Source organism: Amblyomma mixtum, chromosome 1, assembly GCF_055824585.1.
Source record: "Amblyomma mixtum isolate Tamu chromosome 1, ASM5582458v1, whole genome shotgun sequence".
In the NCBI taxonomy this organism is placed as follows: Eukaryota; Metazoa; Arthropoda; class Arachnida; order Ixodida; family Ixodidae; genus Amblyomma; species Amblyomma mixtum.
In genome coordinates this window covers 138,442,668-138,462,688 of record NC_143012.1, presented here as the reverse complement: position 1 = coordinate 138,462,688, position 20,021 = coordinate 138,442,668, and the positions used below count along the sequence as shown (strand labels likewise).

General features: G+C 50.3%; 1 protein-coding gene across 4 annotated transcripts in view; it reads left to right on the top strand.

Annotated features, from left to right (window-relative positions):
• Nucleotides 1-255: 255 nt before the first annotated feature.
• LOC149367715 (putative fatty acyl-CoA reductase CG5065) overlaps nucleotides 256-20,021 on the top strand; it is a 42,285-nt gene continuing 22,519 nt past the window's right edge. For 2 of the 4 annotated variants that reach the window (XM_089567400.1, XM_089567397.1), the window contains exon 1: nucleotides 256-349. The gene's annotated coding sequence lies outside the window, so the exon portion shown is untranslated. Of the gene's footprint in view, nucleotides 350-4,294; nucleotides 4,420-16,063; nucleotides 16,304-20,021 lie in introns of those variants that run through there. The other 2 variants (XM_089567399.1, XM_089567398.1) reach the window with 2 other exon arrangements.

Below are 20,021 nucleotides of genomic sequence, written 5' to 3'. Positions count from 1 at the left end.
GCGAGACGAGCGCGGTGTTTGCCGGTCAGAAAGTGACCCCGCGGCGTAGTGCAACCACTTCCGTGGCATCCCCGACTAACGGCCACTCACCTGCGTACGCGCCGTCAACAAAGCCGCTTTCGAAGGTCGCCCTAATGACCGGTCAGCCCCCGCACCGCGGAAGCGGGGCCCCACCCCTCCCAGGCGGCAGAAGCAAGAATGCGGGTTGCTTCCGCGAGGGGACGCTGGCGTCTGCACCCTCTCCCCACCGCTTGCCGTGCGTGCCGTGCCGAACGGGCCCCCGAGTGGCACACTTCGGTGCGACCTGCTAGAGCGACGCAACTGCCTGACCTCGGATGCGCGGCGAACGGTGAGTCCTGGCCTGTGCTCCCGCTTCTTCCTTGTGATAGCGACGTCGCTGCCCTTGGTCCGGCACGACTCGGAGGCACTCGTGTTTCCCAAATCACCCGGATTTTTCTGACGTAATTCAGGTTCATGTCCCGTTTATTATTTTGCCGCGACCACGGCTCGTTGTGATGTATTAGGGCTGCGATTTGGACAAGTTCATGCGGATTGACGGTCGAACAGTTCAGGAAGGTACGAAGAAGACACTGTCAACAAAGTTGCGCTTTTGTGTCTTCGCGTCTTCCGGGCTGATGAACCATGGAAATTGTAACGTATTAGAGCAGAGTGTTCTTACTTCTAACACGAGCCGGATTCGATATAGAACAACGACCTTGGCAGAGTGGCAGTATAAAACGCGCATATTGTCTGAAAGGCACGAGAAGTTGCGCCCACAGAGTGGCGTTTCAAAACCAGTGGGACCACACAGGGAACGGCATCCTACATTCAGCTCGTCCTGCGTATGCAAGTGTCGCTTGCTGGCATCATCACTTCGGAGCTTCCTTGTGCACCGACTTCTGAAGAATTTCTTCAAGGTGCAACAGTGGATTTTCAACCAGAAGAAATGGCGTGTTGGACAGAATTCTGCTGTCGTGCGCCGCAATGGTCCTGTGGCAAACGTATTTCACCACTGTGCCTCCTGCATGAGGGATACCCTAGAGGCTTTTAAAACCTCTTCCAGCCTCACCCAGCTGCATTTCCCCATTCACAGGTTAACTTGCTGCCGCAGCAAACTTCTGTACATAAGGACTGCGCGCGTGGCGAACGGGCGACACTCTCGGCACCTCTTCCTGGTTTCAAACGACCTGACGTCCTGAGGCGTGCAAGACCGTTCCGCGTCGGGCAAAAGCAAATATTTGAGGCGGCGACCACCGGGCTCTTGGGCGAACTGCCTTGCCCCCGGGGCGGCGGCAGCGACGCGTGAGGAGGGGGAGTTTTCCTCGTCCCGCGGCCGCGAATTCGGTCACGGGGCCACGCACTGCCGTGGCCCGCAATCCAGCCGAATGACGCAACCGGCCGGACCCCCCGACCGGCGGCGTTCGGACTGGGCCGCCGGTACCGCAGACAGCGGCGGCCTCTTATCTGCGGCACGGATCGGACGAAGGCGGTATCGGGCCGCCATATTTCGTTGCGTCACTGCTCTGGTAGGCAGGCTCAATGGGGTCGACGATTGCGCTCAGCTGGAAACTTAATCTCGGCGTGTTCTGCGGAGGGCGCGAGCATGGATTAAAGGAACTGCGACCACAGCTCCAGACAGTGACGGCCTCGACCGAGAGACACCTGGCCTGCAGAGCCGCACTGCGCTAGCCTTGTGACGGAACCAAATACCTTGTCCACCGTTGGCAAGTGCCAGCCATCGCACAGTACGTTACCTGTCTTTAACTGTTCTCAAGTCCATTTAACATCAGCAAGCACTGCACGCTTTCTTTTGCGTCATTCGGGTTTTACTGCGCTGTCTGCAAGCGACGGAAGTCTGCCGTTCACGCTTTTCTGTTCACTGAATAGTGTTGGGCCCATGACAGTGCTGCGTCAGTGTCCGTGGAAATACTCGCGGTCCAGCAGCGAACCAAGTGCACGGTGGCGTGGCGCCGAGACCTTCCGACACAACCGAAAATGCGCAGGCAATGTGGCACTTCGCCTGCAGAGGATGACCGTAGGTGTCGACGCATCGTAGCTCTTGCACGGGTTAAGGATATCTTATTCAGCACTGAGCGCCATAGTTACGAACAGAGCTAACGGTGTCGCTGATACATTGCAAAATTCGTACAACGTGCGCCTTTCGGCACGAAGCTTTCGGACCGGCCAGTGATCGTATGAGGCTGTTCTTGAGCAGCAGGTCGATTCAGCACCTTTGGTAGGAACGTGGGATGGCAGAGTGAACTTGTTGCTGGCAGCAAGGACACATCGCAAGGCCGATCGTTCCTGTATATTTGTGCGTTCGAAAAAGACACAAACGAAGCTCTATAAACAGCAGCAAAGGGGGCGAAAAGCGCCAGCGCGTTAAATGCGTTGGTCTTGCTTTTGTCTCGAGATAGCACTTTAGACATCGGTGAGCTGTTATGTAGCTTTCATCGTATACCGTGCACAAACAACGCACGCGACAGTACGCAGTGAAATCATCTCTCGAGACCGTCTGCACGTCAGATAGTTAACTTTATATCGCTTCACCGGCTCCACGACGCAGCTTGACCGCATGTGGGTTTGGCGTGAGCACAGACGTGGTACTTCAGTCCGAAACGGGGTCATGTTTCGGTAACACGCAGTAGTGCATCCGTGTCGAGTACCAGAGCGTCTCCGGTGCTCCTTCAAAATCTGAGCGCAACGCCAGCAATACGCAAAAAATATCACTGATAGAGGATGTTGCTACCTGCGTCGCCAAAGCCGGTCCGCTAATACCCCTGTCAAGCGCGCGAGTTAAGCGCACTTACCGGGAGTGCGCTTCGGCATCTCGAGTGACACTTAAGGCCACGCGGTGCTAAACGGGAAAGCAAAGTGCTCTGGTAGTAAAAAGAAACGACAGGAAATGAGCGGAATTTATGAAGAGGTCGATGGGAAAGAAAAAGGACTCAGAATAAATTATTGCTTAACGTGATAGCGCAAATAAAACGAGGTTCAATAGTTTTTAACGATGAAAAATAAATTGAAATACGAAAGCCAAGACTCTCCATAATTTTGACAACAAACAAGATAACGGCGGGCAGCGATGTTGCATCTGATCTCGTTCCCTTTATTTTGTTGCTTTTCTTGCAGCTATAACGAACGAATTTTTTCTGAGTGCTATAGCGTGTAAAATAAACTTGTAAGCACTTTTTGCTCACTATACATATTGCGCCTTTGAAGTCGCTGCTGGCGAGGCTATGCACTCAGCCCTCAAAATGCGTTCTGTGAACGCACTCTGACATGAGTGCGCACTTGCTGTGCTAGAGTGCACTTTCAGAAAGCAACACACTTCCTAAGTGCACTTTATTTTGCGCGCTTGACAGGGTTATGAAAAGCCTGGAGCTTGCCATGAGTGTCCGCAGCGCTGCGACACGAATCCTGCCATTAAAGTTAACTCTCGCCTGCACTTCAGCATGTCGTCGGTCGCCGCGTGAAACATTCCGCATCGTTTCCTTCCAGCTTCTCCTTAACGCGCATGCAGCGAACATGATGAACTAGAACGGAATGCCTTGAACGCTCCCGCCTGATCCCAGTACAAAAACCCAATGCGCTGTTTCAACAGCTCTGGGTGGTCTGAATGAAGCCGTAACCCTTCACTACGGCGTACCTCATAGCCCAGGTGTGGCATCGGTACGGAGCACACCACAATTTAATGTTTTCTTTACCGCTCTTGAGCGTATTATGAATTTCTGCCTTTTCTCGTAACAAACTCTTTGGCAACTTTTTCGAGCTTTTCAGTTATCAATCTAGCTCCGTAATTGCTCCTATTTTCAGAAATCGGAAGCAGAGTTACGACGCGTACATACATACACGTGCACTCTTTCTAAGAAAATTGCGAAAACACATGATCACAAGAAAAGAAGTGATAAATAAGCGGCTCTCTATGACCTTTTTTTTCAGTGTGTTCTCGTGTATACAGTGGTAGAACGCAGAACTAGGTTTTTGTATTGTTACGCTGGGCGCCGGCAGTGTAACCTTGTTGGCTTGTTTAACTGTAACCGAAATCAGGTGCGCGATAACAGGAAATCCTTGACGTAACCCCGCAAGTCGTGCGCCGTTGTCGAGTGATGCGGGACGCGTAAGGCTGTTTGCGTGTTTAAGCGGAGCCCAAGGCCGCCGTTGCCAATCCCCGTGTACGCGCTAGAGCGGGGCTGCCGGGATAGCGATACTACATGCGCAACTGGATAAATGAACTGCTTTTGTTTGTCTGCGTGCTCGCTTCTCGCCACATGCAGCTGTATGGCTGCATACCGAGCTTCTTGCCGTGGTGGTTCAGTGCGCGTGGCCTTCTGCTAGTGATAGCGGGCAGAAAAGCCCGCGAAATCAGTCCCTGCGCGACTGCCGCATCTCGGTCGTTCTTGACGCAACTGGAGTGAGGTATGTACGTCCGGGCTCCTTAATTACGGTGTTCACTTGCAGCGACCGAAAGCCCTTTCCTTACTTACTTGTCCTCTTCCTGCTTGCCCTCTCCTGTGAGGGCACGTTCTTTAAAGGCACGTTGTCGCAGAATGACCTTACACGCGACAGTAACGGCAGAAATTGGGAATCTATACATGTTTGAAAGTACTGAAAATCTTGAGCGGCTATTTAGATAATTCTTTCCAAGTTTCGGCTACCCGCATATAACATATTGAAGCCCTGACAAGACTATATCTTCATCCAAATAAAACGCGTCCTAAAAGCTCGTCATTCCATTCTTTGCGTGGTTGCAACAATAACGGAATTGAATGCTCGCTAAGCTAAAAGAAATCCTCATCCCTTTTTTTCGCGAATATTACCTCAGATTTGGCATTTTAGTGTTGCTGATCGTTTACTCGAGTTTTTGAAGGCAGAGCGGGACGCTAGTGGAGCTCACTTTCACGTTCTATCGACCATTTTTTTAGCGCTTCAAATCACCTCGCATTGTATTGGCATTTTGTCAACATCCGAGCAGCTCTGAGCAGATGCGTAGCGCTGTAGTTAGCGGAGATGCGGCATTTTGCCATTCACGACCATCGCTAGCTCCGAGGTGTCACGCTACTCGTATAGAGACGAAAAGCGCCCCGCCGCGGTGGCGCAGTGGTTACGGCGCTCGGCTGCTGACCCGAAAGACGCGGGTTCGATCCCGTTCATGGCGGATGAATTTCGATGAAGGCGAAATTCCAGAGGCCCGTCTACTGTGCGATGTCAGTGCACTTTAAAGAACCCCAGGTGGTCGAAATTCCCGGAGCCCTTCACTACGGCGTCCCTCATAGCCTGAGTTGCTTTGGGACGTTAAACCCCCATAAACAAACAATGACGAAAAGCGCTGCTGCATTTACCGTCACGATGAAATGTTAACTTTCTTCTTACGCTGTGCTTGCCCGCTGCCAATGTGTGCAGAAGCAGCAAGTGAAAACTTGCGCAAAAACTGTGCCCTCAATGTGCGGTGGATCTGACACAGAGTAATATTGAAACCCTTGTTTGGAAGCAAGTCCTTCGTTGCGAGGGTGCCGAAGAGCCGCTGGTCAATTCAAAGCGCACACAAGAAGGCTGAGCCTGAGACGAGAACGGATCATGAGTGAGCAGCAGCAGCACGGCGAAGCACGGCGCGCCTTTGTTCATCTGCCGTCCCGGGCATTGTTATCCCGAGCGGCATCATGTCGGCTAACTAGACCGAAGGCGGCCCACGTGTTCGCCATTGCGTCACCGTGGCCCGCATCGGGCGGCGTGCCACTTTTTCCGCTGGCCGAGAAACCCGCCGGGAACAGGGCCGCGCCGGACGCAATCTTCGCTGGGGGCAGACGGCGACCGGCCTTGGGCGCACAGCTGCGCTGCAGCCCGTAAAGGACACGCGTAGCTCGCGAAGTGTGTTTGCATCTCTTTGCTGTTCCTTCTGCGTAACCCGTTATACACGGGCAGGGAAAAAATTATCCTTAAGCCATTTGGGGGCGTCCCTACATAGTTTCCGGTCCATGCAGTGCGGTTCCGGGGAGATTGCAAAAAAAAAGAAACCGCTGTGGTCTTCGCGGATTTGTTTTTCTCAGTATCATTCTGCATGAATGTGTTCACTGCACGGTTCCAGCTTAGACTCGTGCCGAGAAACAATCGTCATGCTGTGCACCGGACTGTCTTGATCCCTCTGGAGATCGAAATCGTTCGACGATGGCCACAGCAGTGGCCGCATCTGAAGGCGTTTCCTGAGGGCGTCGTGACGGTTTTAACTGGGCTGGTCTTTCGACGGTAGCTGGATTGCGCTGAGTGCGCTTACATGGACGAAACGAGACAGCGACTGTATACGTACAGCGCAATACGAACTGATATTTTATTTCAAAAGAAGGGTGCATTAAAGGATATGCGTGCCAGCACTGAGAATACGTATTACTTTTGCGATTATTAGCTGTTCGAGCTGTTTACCTACGAGTGCCATCTCATCTGGCGTTAGCGCTATTGAATGCGTGCTGATATAACCTTCACCGGTGTTGGCGATAATGAACGCCCTTATGATCTCCCCGCCAACTCTTTTACACGTTGCCAGAACACGAGCAATTTTCGCAGTGATCTGCAAGCATACCTGGCGCGCTAATGCATCTCAGGTTTCATGGATGCTCCTGGCACATAACATTTAAGCAACGGCCAGCTTTTCTAACATAACTGGCGCCGCAAAACAGAGGAATGCCCATTTGACAACGCACAAACGGCTCCTTATGCTGTCGGCCACCAGAACCGCGACCGCCTTGCATTTGGATGCGGTTTACCATCTAGCAGAACGGCTTCAATTTTCTTTCTTCGAGCAGAGAAGACCAGCTCGACCTTGTGCGTGCTGGCTATCTTTACGTACGTGCTGTAACAAGCGCGTTGCATGGATTTAAAATAAGCGGCAGGTAGCTGGGCTCCAACAGCTCCAGGGACCTCTCTGCTGGGAGAGTTCGCCCTTTACGCCACGGCCGGTTTGTTTTCAGTTTATTCTTGACTTCGGAGGCTAACGAAAAAGAAAGTGGTTAAATTCCTGCGGAATTGATTTGGAGTCGCTCTAAAAGTAATACCAAACTTGAAATCGGCAGTTACCTAAACAAAGAGTTCCTTTGCTTGTCATTTCGGCTTGCTCAAGACTTCATCGTGGTCCTAGTTGGTTCACAGTCGCAGTTTCGAGACTTACTCTCATCCGAAACTCGCTTTCTCTTAAAGGAGTAGAAAACTGAGCTAGTTGGTTCATATACTTCTGGGTGGGTACAGCAGGGACTACAAAATGCGGACGCAGAAAGAAACACGCAGAACGTGGACGAAGCTGAACTGTCAACTAAAAATTTTATTGGAAAACCCGCGCTTTTTGTTTCCTTGTCAAAATTATCTTGCTTTCATCTTCCGTGTGGTTCATTCAAGAAATAAATTTCTTTTCTTGATAGAGCTACTTGCACGAAGTGCAAGTCATGACTGGCTGTGAGAAAGGTGGCCTCCAAGTTTATCCACTGGCAGAAAGCCGCTCGACGGCATTTCAGCGCCGCGAACTCCCTCGTTGGCTGCAGTACAACTTCGCCGAGGGAGCCACTGGCGACGTCGGAAAGTGGCGCTGGAGGAACTGTCCGCGTTCGACCGGCGATTGTGTGGCCAGCGGAAAGCCGCGCGTAGCGGTGCCTGTCGAAAGCGGAACGATGAACGCCAGTGCGCGGACCTCGGCCGAGGCCTATCGCAAGCCGTTCACCGAGCGCAAAGGCTATAAGGAATACACTGACTGGTCGAAATACTGTCAGCGTGGATGAACCACCAGCGCATAAGCAAGAAATATGGCACCACTTCATAGAATACAGACATGTGGGGTTCCAGAAGAGGCTAAGTACGGGCTGGTTGGTACATGTTTGAAGAATTGGATAAAACAGCGCAACGGAAGACGAGACAAGAGAGGGAAAAACACCAGCGCTGACTAACAACCGAATGGTTTATTGCTACAGGTGAGGCAGCATATAAATGGAATGGCATGAGTAAAAACACAAGAAAAGCACGAGAAAAAGATACCGCACGACCACATAACCGAACTGAAAATAGGCACGTGGCTGATTAAGATACGCATGTTCCTTAGGTAGATTTATCGATGGGCTGCTGATACAGGTGTTACCTACCTTTTTAATATGGCAGGCCTCCGAAATGAACCTCGTGGTCCCATCTTTATAACGGGCGATGATCGTGGTCCGATTGAGATGCGCCTCACAATCTTCACACTTTGCACAAAGCAATGCAAGATGGTTTCTGCGTGACGTGTTCTTTATATCTTTTGTGTGTTCACGTAGTCGATCGTTTATGCAGCGTCCCCTCTCACCGATGTAGAAACTGCCACAAGAGGTCGGGATCTTGTAAACGGCACTAACACGACCGTGGAAAAACTTCCGCTTATGCTTCTTCTGGCAGCCTTTTTTGCTTCCATCCTCATTTACACGTTTGCACAATCCACTAAGTTTATTCCTGGCTGAAGTTTATTCCTGGGTTCCTCTCACACATTCAGCTCCAGTTTTTGAAAAGAATCGTTTTCGGCGCTTGCGGAACAAGTCAAAGCTGCTGATCTTTGACCCACTGCCAGGCAGTGGGCTCAGTTTGCTGGATCGCAGCTACTCCCAAAGTTTTGCCCTCATTCAGTATTCTGCATGCAAGGAGTCTCCTATGTTAGCACATTTATACCCCGCATGCCTGCATTCAGGAGGTACGTGGGCGCTGTGCGTCGCAGGCAAGGAACGTGGTCACGTCAGAAGTTATACGCGTCTCAGCACTCATTCACGACAGGTCACACCTTTCGGTTGAAATTGCAAAGCGAGCGATGGTAGCTCTAAGATGTGCCGAGTGGAAACGATGGGCGCACTTTATGTAATAGCAGGATACAGGCGTCCAGATCATGAAGAGGGAGAAGTGGGCCCAATGCTACCTGGCTGATGCTCACGCGGCCAGGGCAAGGCACGTAGGCGCCCTTAGAGATGGTGCCCTGCATGGTATGGCTTGAAGTGGCCCTTCGTCCTTTATTTTTTCGTCAGGTAATCTGCGGGCAGATTGCAGTTAGCGAAACATTGAAAGCTCTTATTCATCGGCCATTGGTCCCTGTGCCGCGCTATCACTACGTTTGTACCACTCTTATCACATGATGGAACTTTCCGTAATAGTGGAGATGGCCAGATATCAAGAGTAGCTCAGAAGCCGTGTTGAAAAAGAGTTTACAGTTGATGAGAACGGGAAAGAAGAAAAAAAATGGACGCAGTCGACTCGGTAACGCGTTAGCTTTGATATCCCCAGTCGACATTCCACTCTTCATCTTAATCCCAAGCTCATTCCCGACACATGGTGTTTACTGCTGGCGATGCATGGGCTGTGAAAATGAATTCGTTCTAAAATTTTGCTTGATTACGTAAAGTTCTCTCCAGTCAAGCGCCCCATTCTGTAAGTCCGTTGCCCTCAGTGCCCCCCCTCCCCCCCCCCCCCCGTTGCTTCATTCGGCCATCCTGGCTACGTGGCGAACACCCCGTTCGGTGAGGCGGCATCCGTGGCGTAGATTTCGCAATAAGCAGCCTCGCTTCAGCACATAGGCCGCATTCATGGTGTCCAAGTGCTGGGGGGAAATCCGACTGGGCGGCCTGCTCATGCCCTCCCACGTTCGCTTTGGTATGGAAGTGCGCTTGGAGGCGGAGGGCCGCACTATCGGTGGAAATTTGAGTGCTCGGCCTCTACGGAGTCCCGAAAAAGGATCAAAATTCTGAAAAATCTTGCGGTCCCCAATCCAACATATTTCCCATAACTACAACCACATTTCCCACATCCTATTCCCATATTCCATCCCAGCCCTCTACTTCCCATGGGAGAGCAGGGAAGTCTGCCCGACCCCCCTCCTCAGGCCATGGATCGCTTGAGTAGAGTTCCCACACGTATTTTTTTCAACCTTCCGGGTGGCAAAATCTAAATTGCCTACGGGCCAAATCTTTTATATTACCATTGGCTTTATACCCGCGATACTTCTGTGGTGCGGGAGAGGCTCATTTTCTTATCCATTTTTGTGCCTCAATCTAATGTTTGTCCATGTGCTCAATGTACTGTTAGTGACGAGGTTGCCTCCCTCCTATCGTTGCTCCATTGCCTACACCGAGGCGCGAATTTAGTCAAATCTTATTACGGGTGCAGAACAAAACCCGGATCGCGTCGTCGTGACGGGTGTACGTGCATCCTTTGACGCCCTGCATCGCCGGTTTCATCACGGCGCGCGGCGGTGGCCTTGATGCAACTACGGCGCGAAGGTGGAAACCCGCCCTCATCTTTATTCCTGCTCAAGGGCAGGGGAGAAAGTGACGCTGGAAACAAAGACTATGGCTTCCCGTTGCTCAACAATCGTCCGTCTTTTGTCCACTGCCTTGTATTGTCGTCGGCGACACGAGCGTCTGGCCGCCGGTGACTGTGATCAGGTAGCACGCTTGCCGATTTTGTGATATGCGCGGCTGGCTGTGGCAAATAGGGAGCACCGTACGTCGTTCCGCACTGACTCAGTCTTCGAGGCGGGGTTCCCCGCTCGCCTGCTGGGAGCCGTATTGCTGACGACTGAAACGGTCTAGTGCGGGAGCCTTCCTACAGTGCCGATGCCAGCTTTAGCTCGCTCCTCTTCAAGTGCACCGTTTGGGTGTTTGTATTTAAAGCGCATTTAAAGAGAGAAGACAGAGGGGCACACAGGGCGAATGCTGAATCTAACAGAACATTTCCTCACAAGACCAACGCGCCTCAGTTTTGCCGGGGTTTCAAGAGAGCGGTTCTGATGATGTCTATAGAAGCAAACATCCTATGGATGCATTCTAAACGTTTAAAACGTGCTTAGCAAGCGACGCGGTAACTTGATCGCTACTGGCTGAACAGAAGAAATCTGACGAGTCTTGGCATTTCTCCAGTTCCACTTCCCCTCCCAATTATGTAGCTCTCTTCATGAAGTCCAAATTTTGGGGGACAGTGAAGGGCGTGAGTCGAGACGACTGCAAGGAGACAATGTTGAGGACAATGCCGCCCTCATACTTTCCTCAGTGCTGCCTACATCATCCCACCTTCATCACCGAAGGGTCTACTTTATGGCGATTCTGGCAGTCGGGATGCCATGGGTAGCATAAGAGGGCTATCGCACAGCTTCCGCCCTCATCTTTTCCATCACGTTTCACGTGGAACTCGCGGTAATACAGGACGCGCTACTTCCGCCGCTATGAACGAGGGTGGCGCTGTTGAGCACTCTCAAGGTTCCGTTACACCAGACGTAAGCATCCGCGAAAGCGGTTCGGACAACCGTCGCCGTGGTTTAGTTGCTAGAGCACCGGACACGAAATTCAGAGGACATGGCTTTGTATCCCAGCGGCGGTATGTGGTTGTTGTTCGTCTGTTTTCTAATCAGTTATATTTATAATCACTACCTCGTAATCTCGCATTGTTGAACAGTAAATATTAAAGAAAAAAATCATCCACTTGGTTTCGGCGACTGTTGTCTTCCGTCATGCATGGCGGTTTCAGATATTGCGGGCGTGAGCGGCATTTTATTTCTTTTTTTCGAACAGGCCAGAAGATGCCATGTTCGCAAGTTCACACTGACAGCAGGTACTCGCAATTTTGTTGGGGGCTGTTCTTGACTGTCAGACTGAAAGTGAGCTACATGAACGCAGATGATTCCACAATAATCAACCGATACCCCATGCCAGCCGCAATGCTAGCCGCAATGGCAGCCGCCCACCAATGAATACGTGCTTGACCCGAGTGATCGTTGAATAACTTGTGAAGATGCATATTGCGTTCGACAGTGAGCAAAAACAATCGGTGAGATCATTGGCGACAAAATCTGTCTGCATAAAAATGGGGGACGACGTGCCAGCTCACTGTTCTGTGCAATTTTATTTACTGCGTTTGCTATATGGCGCAAAAAAAAACGAAATTTTTGCCACAAGAATTTCAACTTAAGAAATTCATCTTAAATCGTAAAATCACCGCTAGGTGCAACGCACTGTCAGGAAAAGCATTGAGTCTGGGGTTGGCACAACTGTGTACAAAGTGCCTGAAAGAGTTCAGCTCTTCTCGCTTCATAAAATTGGTTTGTGGGGAAAGGAAAAAGGCGCAGTATCTGTCTCATATATATCGGTGGACACCTGAACCGCGCCGTAAAGGAAGGGGAGGAAGGTGGTAGTGAAAGAAAGGGAGAAAGAGGTGCCGCAGTGGAGGTCTCTGGGGATCTTGAACGTGCACTGACATAGCACTGCACACGGGCGCCTTTTGCGTTCCGCCTCCATCGAAACGGAGCCGCCGCGGTCGGGTTCGAACCCGGGTACTCCGGGTTGGTAGACGAGCGCCTTAACCACTGAATCACCGCGGCGGGTTCTCGCTTCATCTGCATCACTTCTCACTTGTGAACCGGGCTGAGAAAAAAAATTAAAAAGAAAAGGGACGTCTCCCTTTATCATCTGCATCGCTTTTCATTGTTTTTTTTTTTTGCTCAGCCCCGATTACAAGTATATCTTCTATGCGCGTGCGCATATCAGTATGCACTCCAGTTCGAGCGCGGCACTCGGGCAAGAACCTGCTCACACGACGGCCCCGTTTCGCCGTGCGCGCCAGTTTTCAAGTCTCGAGTGTGTGCCGCGACTGAGCGCGCGGAAGTCGCCGCCGGCTGACGAATCCCGACCGTGCGGGCAAAGAGGAGCGGGCGCGAGTTTTCCGCCACGGTCGTACACTTTGGCTCCACCGCGTTTGCTGTGCGCAAAGAAAGGCAGCCGCTGCTGACACGGAAAAAGAGCACACCGAGCATACGCCGGGACGAGCGGTGGTCGTAAATCAGCGGAGAGCGAGCGAGTCGAAGGGGACGGCGACGGCACGGGCTATGGTTGCTGCGCACGCCATTCCTGGGCAGCGAACACGAAGATGGTTTCAAATCTGCGGCCGTCCTACAGGAAGGGAGCCGTAACGAAATATAGACGTCACTCGCTTGCAGTGAGCCAAGGAACAGCAGCTACAGATGATGAAACAGAGTTCAGGCCTAAGATAAATGAGAACCTTAATAAAAACGATAGCCGTGTTTATTGCCGCTAAATTCCTAGTGCAATCGGTGCCGCACCTAATCATGCAGTGCTTATGCGTAGGTGCCAGATAAATGTGGTTCGATCCCGGCCGTGGCGGTCGAATTTCGACGGAGGCGAAATTCTAGAGGCCCGTGTACTGTGCGATGTCAGTGCACGTCCAAGAACCCCATGAGGTCGAAATTTCCGGAGCGCTTCACAACGGCGTCCCTCATAGCCTGCGTCGCTTTGGGACGTTAAACCCCAATAAACCAAACCGAATGTAGTCGGACTGAGCTAAACGTTTCCACTTCAAAGCATAAGCAAAAGGTTACTACCAATGTAACTAAAGCGTGACGTAAGCACGAAATGACAGGCAATGAGCACGTAAAGAAATAATTTCCCATAATATTTGTTTTGCCTCTCAGCGTGTGACTGATGAGCAAGAGAAGTAAACAAATGGTACGCGGGTATCAGCCTGCGAAAACTTAACAAACACAGGTTAGCAACGAATGCAACCTGTATGGACAGGTCAAAACGTTTAACGGACATTCGGACAAGGGAATTCGAAATGAGGGGCTCGTTTGACATACATGTGAAGGAAGCCAGCAGCCACCGAAACCAAGAAGCATTTAAATTTGTGGTGTTGATCAATGGCAGAATAATACTGTGATTAATTTTTCGCTTAAAGAAATGCATTATACAGCAGAAGAAAAACAACGATGCGGCCGGTGGGATCCGAAGCCAAGACCTCGAATTTCGTGTCCGGAGATTATATATATTGCGGGAGCATGAAGTGCTTGACTGCTTAAGAGTAAAAGCAAACATTTTTTTGACTCGACGATCCTTTTTACGAGATCTTGAAAAAGATCGGTCCTTCGATCGAAACGTCGAGTCAAATAAATATATTTCCTTTAACGAAGCGTGTAATTCGCTATGCATGTATATAATCTTTATGGAAGTGCATGCGTCTCTAATATATCCAACTTTTATCGCCATCTTTTTTTTTTTTCGTTACAAACTTACCGTGAAAATGAGTCTTCATTGCCTGGCGTTGGGTAGTTGCTACTTCTGATGCCGTGCGAAAGGATGCGGCAGCTTTCGGAAGAGCAATGGTCACGATTCGTAGGTGAACACACTTGTTGCCCGACGGGTAACGACCCCCATTGCCTCCGAAGAAACGCCTGTTTTTGGTGAGGTTTACCTTGTGCCAGAGCAGTAGGAGAGAAAAATGAAGAATGTAGACTTTTTAAGCAGATCTATCTAGTGAAGCAGCGCTACGGCACACAGTCAAAGGGGAGAAAGGGACGAACACGGCGCTGAACTGACAACAAATGTTTATTCCGGATGCTAACAGCATATATCTACTCTTTTGCACCTTAGAAAAAACAAAGAAACAGAGAACAGCAGAAAGTATCAATCCCAGTCACTTTGAGTATGCAGCTGTATCGCGTGTACATCGATCATTTGAAATCAGGAAGTTGTGCTCTTTCATCGAGATGGCAACGGAAGGAGTGCTGATACAATCCGCACCCGGCTTCATGATCTCAGCTTATCCTTGTGTTTGGTAACTACTTGGCTGTTTTTGAATTCTGGGTAACATGAACAGTCACGACAGTGAATACCTATGTGGCGGGCCGCGTTCTTAACATTGTTTGCATGCTCTTTAAGTCTTTCATTTAGACACCGGCTAGTTTGGCCGATGTATGAACCACCACACGTCAACGGGACTGAAAGACTTAAAGAGCATGCAAACAATGTTAAGAACGCGGTGTCATTTAGACACCGGCCAGTTTGGCCGATGTATGAACCACCACACGTCAACGGGACTGAAAGACTTAAAGCGCATGCAAACAATGTTAAGAACGCGCTGTCATTTAGACACCGGCCAGTTTGGCCGATGTATGAACCACCACACGTCAACGGGACTGAAAGACTTAAAGAGCATGCAAACAATGTCAAGAACGCGGCCCGCCACATAGGTATTCACTGTCGTAACTGTTCATGTTACCCAGAATTCAAAAACAGCCAAGTAGTTACCAACACAAGGATAAGCTTACACGAGAGATTATTGAGGCATCTGAGATCATGAAGCTGGGTGCGTATTGTATCAGCACTCCTTCCGTTGTCATCTCGATGAAAGAGCACAACTTCCTGATTTCAAATGATCGATGTACACGCGATACAGCTGCATACTCAAAGTGACTGGGATTGATACTTTCTGCTGTTCTCTGTTTCTTTGTTTTTTCTAAGGTGCAAAAGAGTATATACATGCTGTTAGCATCCGGAATAAACATTTGTTGTCAGTTCAGCGCTGTGTTCGTCCCTTTCTCCCCTTTGGCTCTGTGCCGTAGTGCTGCTTCACTAGATATGTCAGACCAACTCGCCCACCAGTTCATGTTGTACAATTTTTAAGCAGGTCGTTCACACTAAACTGGCGGAGCACTGCGTATAAATGCTCTTTCCTTTGAATGAGCAGTTCAGTTGCGTTAACAAAGGCTACCTCCCACTGGACTGCGTTGCGTGCGTGAGCGGCAATCTTTTCCGCGCGCAGACAGCACAAGACGTCACCATGCACGTACCGAGTGACGTAACCTGTTGGTGCCAGAAATTCTCGCCCATCTCGTCAGGTACAAAGCTTTTCACAAATGACTGCAAGGAGAGCCATTAATTCGAATGGCCCGTGTACAGCTGGTAACTACCGAGAGAAGATGAATAAAGGCTTTGGAAGCCAAGTGGGACAATGCTTAATCAAGGGCAAAGTCTTCTGGCGAAACATTACGGGGCAGAGACAGCATGATGGCCTCCACCAGCTGACCTCTTGCGTCGGGGGACCCTCCTATGCGCGTCGAAAGAATTCTAGGAGCGAGATATCACAATGGGCGGCTTCCAGGAAAGGTGCCCGCTATGTCGCACAAGGCCAGGAATTCCCCACTTTTCCGCCAAGACCGACATTTCTTTAACTCGCCCGTCAGGTCAGGCGCCGTACCAGAGCAGGAGTGGTCGCCGCACGGAGCGCGACTTGTGCCTGCGTTCGAAGGAGACGAGCCAGTGTGGTGTGGTGTGGTGCCTGTAGTTGACGTGCCTCTGAAAGCGTGTCGGATTTCGCTACCGGGACTAGCATCGAAGGGTATCTTAGCCGCCGCCTGTTGCACTGCCCGCTCCTTTCCCATTTGTTCGGCACCACTGACCACGTTGCCTTTCGAGACTTTGTCTGCAAAGTTCGTTTTTCATCATTCAGGGTCCTCTAAAAAGCTACTCTACTGGTAAGTGAATATGCAGCTAGGAACGGAGTACTAGCGCACAACTCAGTAGTCATGTTCACAAGGAGTGGACGAGGACGGAGCCTCAAGTCGTTCGACGTTTAAGCGATGGCTTGGCGTTAGCCGTTGCGGTTTCTGAATGTAGCGCTTTGAGTGCGGTTTGCTATCTAAAGTTGTTTATCTGTCCCCCTTCGCGATCGATGCCGCGTTTTGTTCTTAGTGTTGGCATCAATAAGATTAGCGGCTGACCCACACTGCACGTGATGCCTTCAGAAATGGAGAGTCGCCTACGCATTTTGCATTCGAGATTTGGAGCTTAATAAGCACACCCCGTATCGCCTTTTGTTCCACGCATTGCGGTGAGAGTTGGTGCGAGCCCCCAGCTGCTGCTACTACTGCGTATACAGAGACGCTGTATTGTCATAAACGCCAGGGACGATATCTACGCGTACACCGGCAGCGTAGAAGTAGACGACACGGCAGACTCGTGTGTTCCCTCACGCAGGTGCACAGCGGCGAAACACACTACCTTAAAGGCCAAGGTAGTAAAGACCGCACTTGTGTGCGGTCTTTACTTCAATATGCTTGTCGTGTGGGACCCGTACACGAAAAGGGACATAATGGTATTGAAAACGTCAATAGGAAAGCGGTTAGGTTTATATACGGAAAATACAAAAGAGAAGACTCTCCCTCGCAGTTAATGATGTCAAATAACATTCCTACACTAGAAATCCGCCGAAAGATTAATGGATTGGTATTCTTGTTTAATAGTTTAACAGGTAAAAATAAACTGAAGCTTCCGGAGTGCATTAAGCGTCCTCTAGTGAGGACTCGGAACGTTCATGAACATTCACTTACTCCCCTTTTCGCCAAAACTAACAGTTTTAAATAGTTTTTTCCCTAGAACAGTGCAAGATTGGAATTCGTTACCGGAATCTGTTTTGTCCTCGCAAAATTTTTCTGATGCGTTAAATCGTCTACTTACCTGCTAATATTGCTTATATGAATGTTTTGTATCCGTGTGCTGCTAATATTGTATAAGTTTATTCTTTGGTATCCCTGTGCTGCTAATATTGAATAGTTTTATTTTTTTGTTCTGTAACAATGTAAGTTCACTCCTGCTTGGGCCAAGCAGTGGCCTGCAGTATTATGAAATAAATAAATAAATCAATCAATAAAGTTCATTGTGCGCAGGCACAATGATTGCCTTACGCGTCAATTCCCGCGCTGTCCTTCTCTGGAAAGAAACTATACACTCCCTTGAATAAGACCGCAGAGGCTGAGTCAGGTGGGCGCAAGACATGCACGGCCAATCGGAGATCATTCAGAAGATGAGTGGACGCGCCCTGCATGATGATGTGCCCACGTATTATTCCTCTCTTTTGATTGTAACGATGGTATAAGGGTTTGTAACGACGGTGTAGGATGTGTAACGACGGTCCAACGCAACAAACTTCACACCTGCTTACAAGTATGGGTATCTGGAAGTTCAACGTGGTGCGTTGTCCGGTTCTTAAAGCCTCCCATTCTTGTCCCTTGTTGAAACCGCACCATCAGAGTCGTTCACCGAGCCCGCGGATTCAGGCATCCCACATATCTAGCGAACCAGAACCGTCACACACACCGCATACAATCCCAAAGCGAATCGTCTCTGAACTCAGGACGAAACCCGCCGGAAGCCGCCCTTTGACGAGTATGTCGGGATTCTTTCGCCGCTTTCTGTGACTCTGCATGCGCAAACTAAAGTCTTCCTCCTTCGCCTCTCGGGACACTGGTGCCTCGCCTTTCCGGCAGAGTGCCGCCGCTTTGCATTTCAGACCAGCTGTCGGCGCTATACATTAGCCTTCCAAGCGAGACTCCGTTGTTGATGTTCACCGGCATCTTCGCTACTTGGCCAGCACGCCGCGCTAGTTCTTTGTGCCGCCCGTCTGCTGCTCGGCGGCCTCACCTCGTCCTACGTAGCTACAAATTACGCTTCTCGTGCCGTCGCACTTGTCTGCTATACGTCGGCACGTTGCTCACAGTGTTGTAGTTCGTCTTGTCCTGAGGAGGCACCTCCGGTTCGTGACAGGCATGCGTTTGCATCGCGCCGGTACGTACAAGTAGCAGCAGCATGAAAGCGCAAACACTGCATGCGCATTACACCCATATTTTCTCCATAAGTATGAGTGTTCGCGCGCACAATTCTTCCCCTCTGTAAATGGTTTTCCTCGGAGCTAATACTGCCCATAAGACATTCGCAGCTCTAATGCAGAAATAGCAGAATCCCCTGTTTACTGTAAACTAACGGTACCCGTTCATATCGCAGCTACGCATCTAGCGTTTGCTAAAACTTTCCACAAAAAGTGGACACTCGTCAACGCAGCATTTCACGCGGTGCACCCGCCACGCACAGATTATCGGCATCGTCACTGCAGCCACTTCTCAGCGTATTGCGCGTTCGAGACACTGTAGATAGAGGCTGATAGAAGGCAGCCGCACATGCACCGCGGGTAGCGCGTTCGCCAGTGCGGTTTTGTGTATACGCTTACTAAAGAGGCACTCTTTTGTGTTGTCTCGATTGGAGGGTGTTGCCACGTACTTATTTTTTTTCGCCTTCAAAGCCTGTTGATTTAAGGTTTGCGCTGGCTTGTACTTAATGGCAACCGGTTGAGGAAGTTTATTTCTTTGTTTGGGGACAGCATGACCATTTTTGTGCAATATCAGCTGCGCTACGCTTTGATTTCTTGTTACCGAAAGCTCCCCCATGGTAGACGGAGAAGTGAGGCGTGGAGTAGTATACTGTGCAAAAGAATACATATATTATTTTGTAAGATTAGCGGCCAACCTGGCAGAATGCGCAGCGAACATTCGTCAGTTCGCAATGTGTCGAGGTGAAGCTACTAAGCCCTTTGCCAACTCTTTTCCAACGCTATCGGCGCGCCGGTCAAGCCCGAGGTATTGCGCGACACAATTGCCGACAGCCTGCGGGCACTTGGGGCTGGCCTCGAGGCGCGCACACGCCAGACTGCGTGGCGCCAAAGCCGCCGTCTGAGCCGATGCCAAGTTCAGATATAGGAGCTGTCTGCCGCGAATTGTAAACTGGCGTCGCTTAGAATGCTTGACCGTGTCTCTCCAGAGGAGTTCATTCACTGGGTTGAAGTGTCAGATACAAGCACTGTAATCGATAATGTTTCCAGTACACGAAATAAGTTTGCCTGAGCTTCACGTGTGGGCAGAGTAGGTTTCTGACAAACTTTGTTCACAAGAGCGCACGGTTTAAAAACCTCCTGAGCTTTTCCGCCAGCCTTGAGTGCTCTTGACGTCTTTGCGCTAGGTGGGTAACCTGTGTAAGCTTTCCTGCGACCGCAAACACCGTGGTTTGAAGGAAAAGCAGGTGCAACCTCCGGCTTGCTCAGTTTTCCTCTCACCTCGTCTTTCTGCTCGTTGTTTAAGTTTTTGTATTTGTTTTCCATGCCGTATTCATTGTTCACTCCTTCACTACTGGCAATTGGGACAAGTCCTCTCGTGACGTTGACTATGCTGGCACTGCGATACCTGCCGAAGCGATTATCTACTCCTTTTGAGAGCCGATGATGCGCTTAGTGGCCTGATAGGTTGCGACGAGTCTGTGCACAAGCTGGTTGCGGCACAGGTCGCAGAGGCGAGAATTGTCGCCTTTGTGTCTTCTTCCGGAGCGCACTTTTCCTACCGCCGCCGCGGTGGCTCAATGGTTATGGTG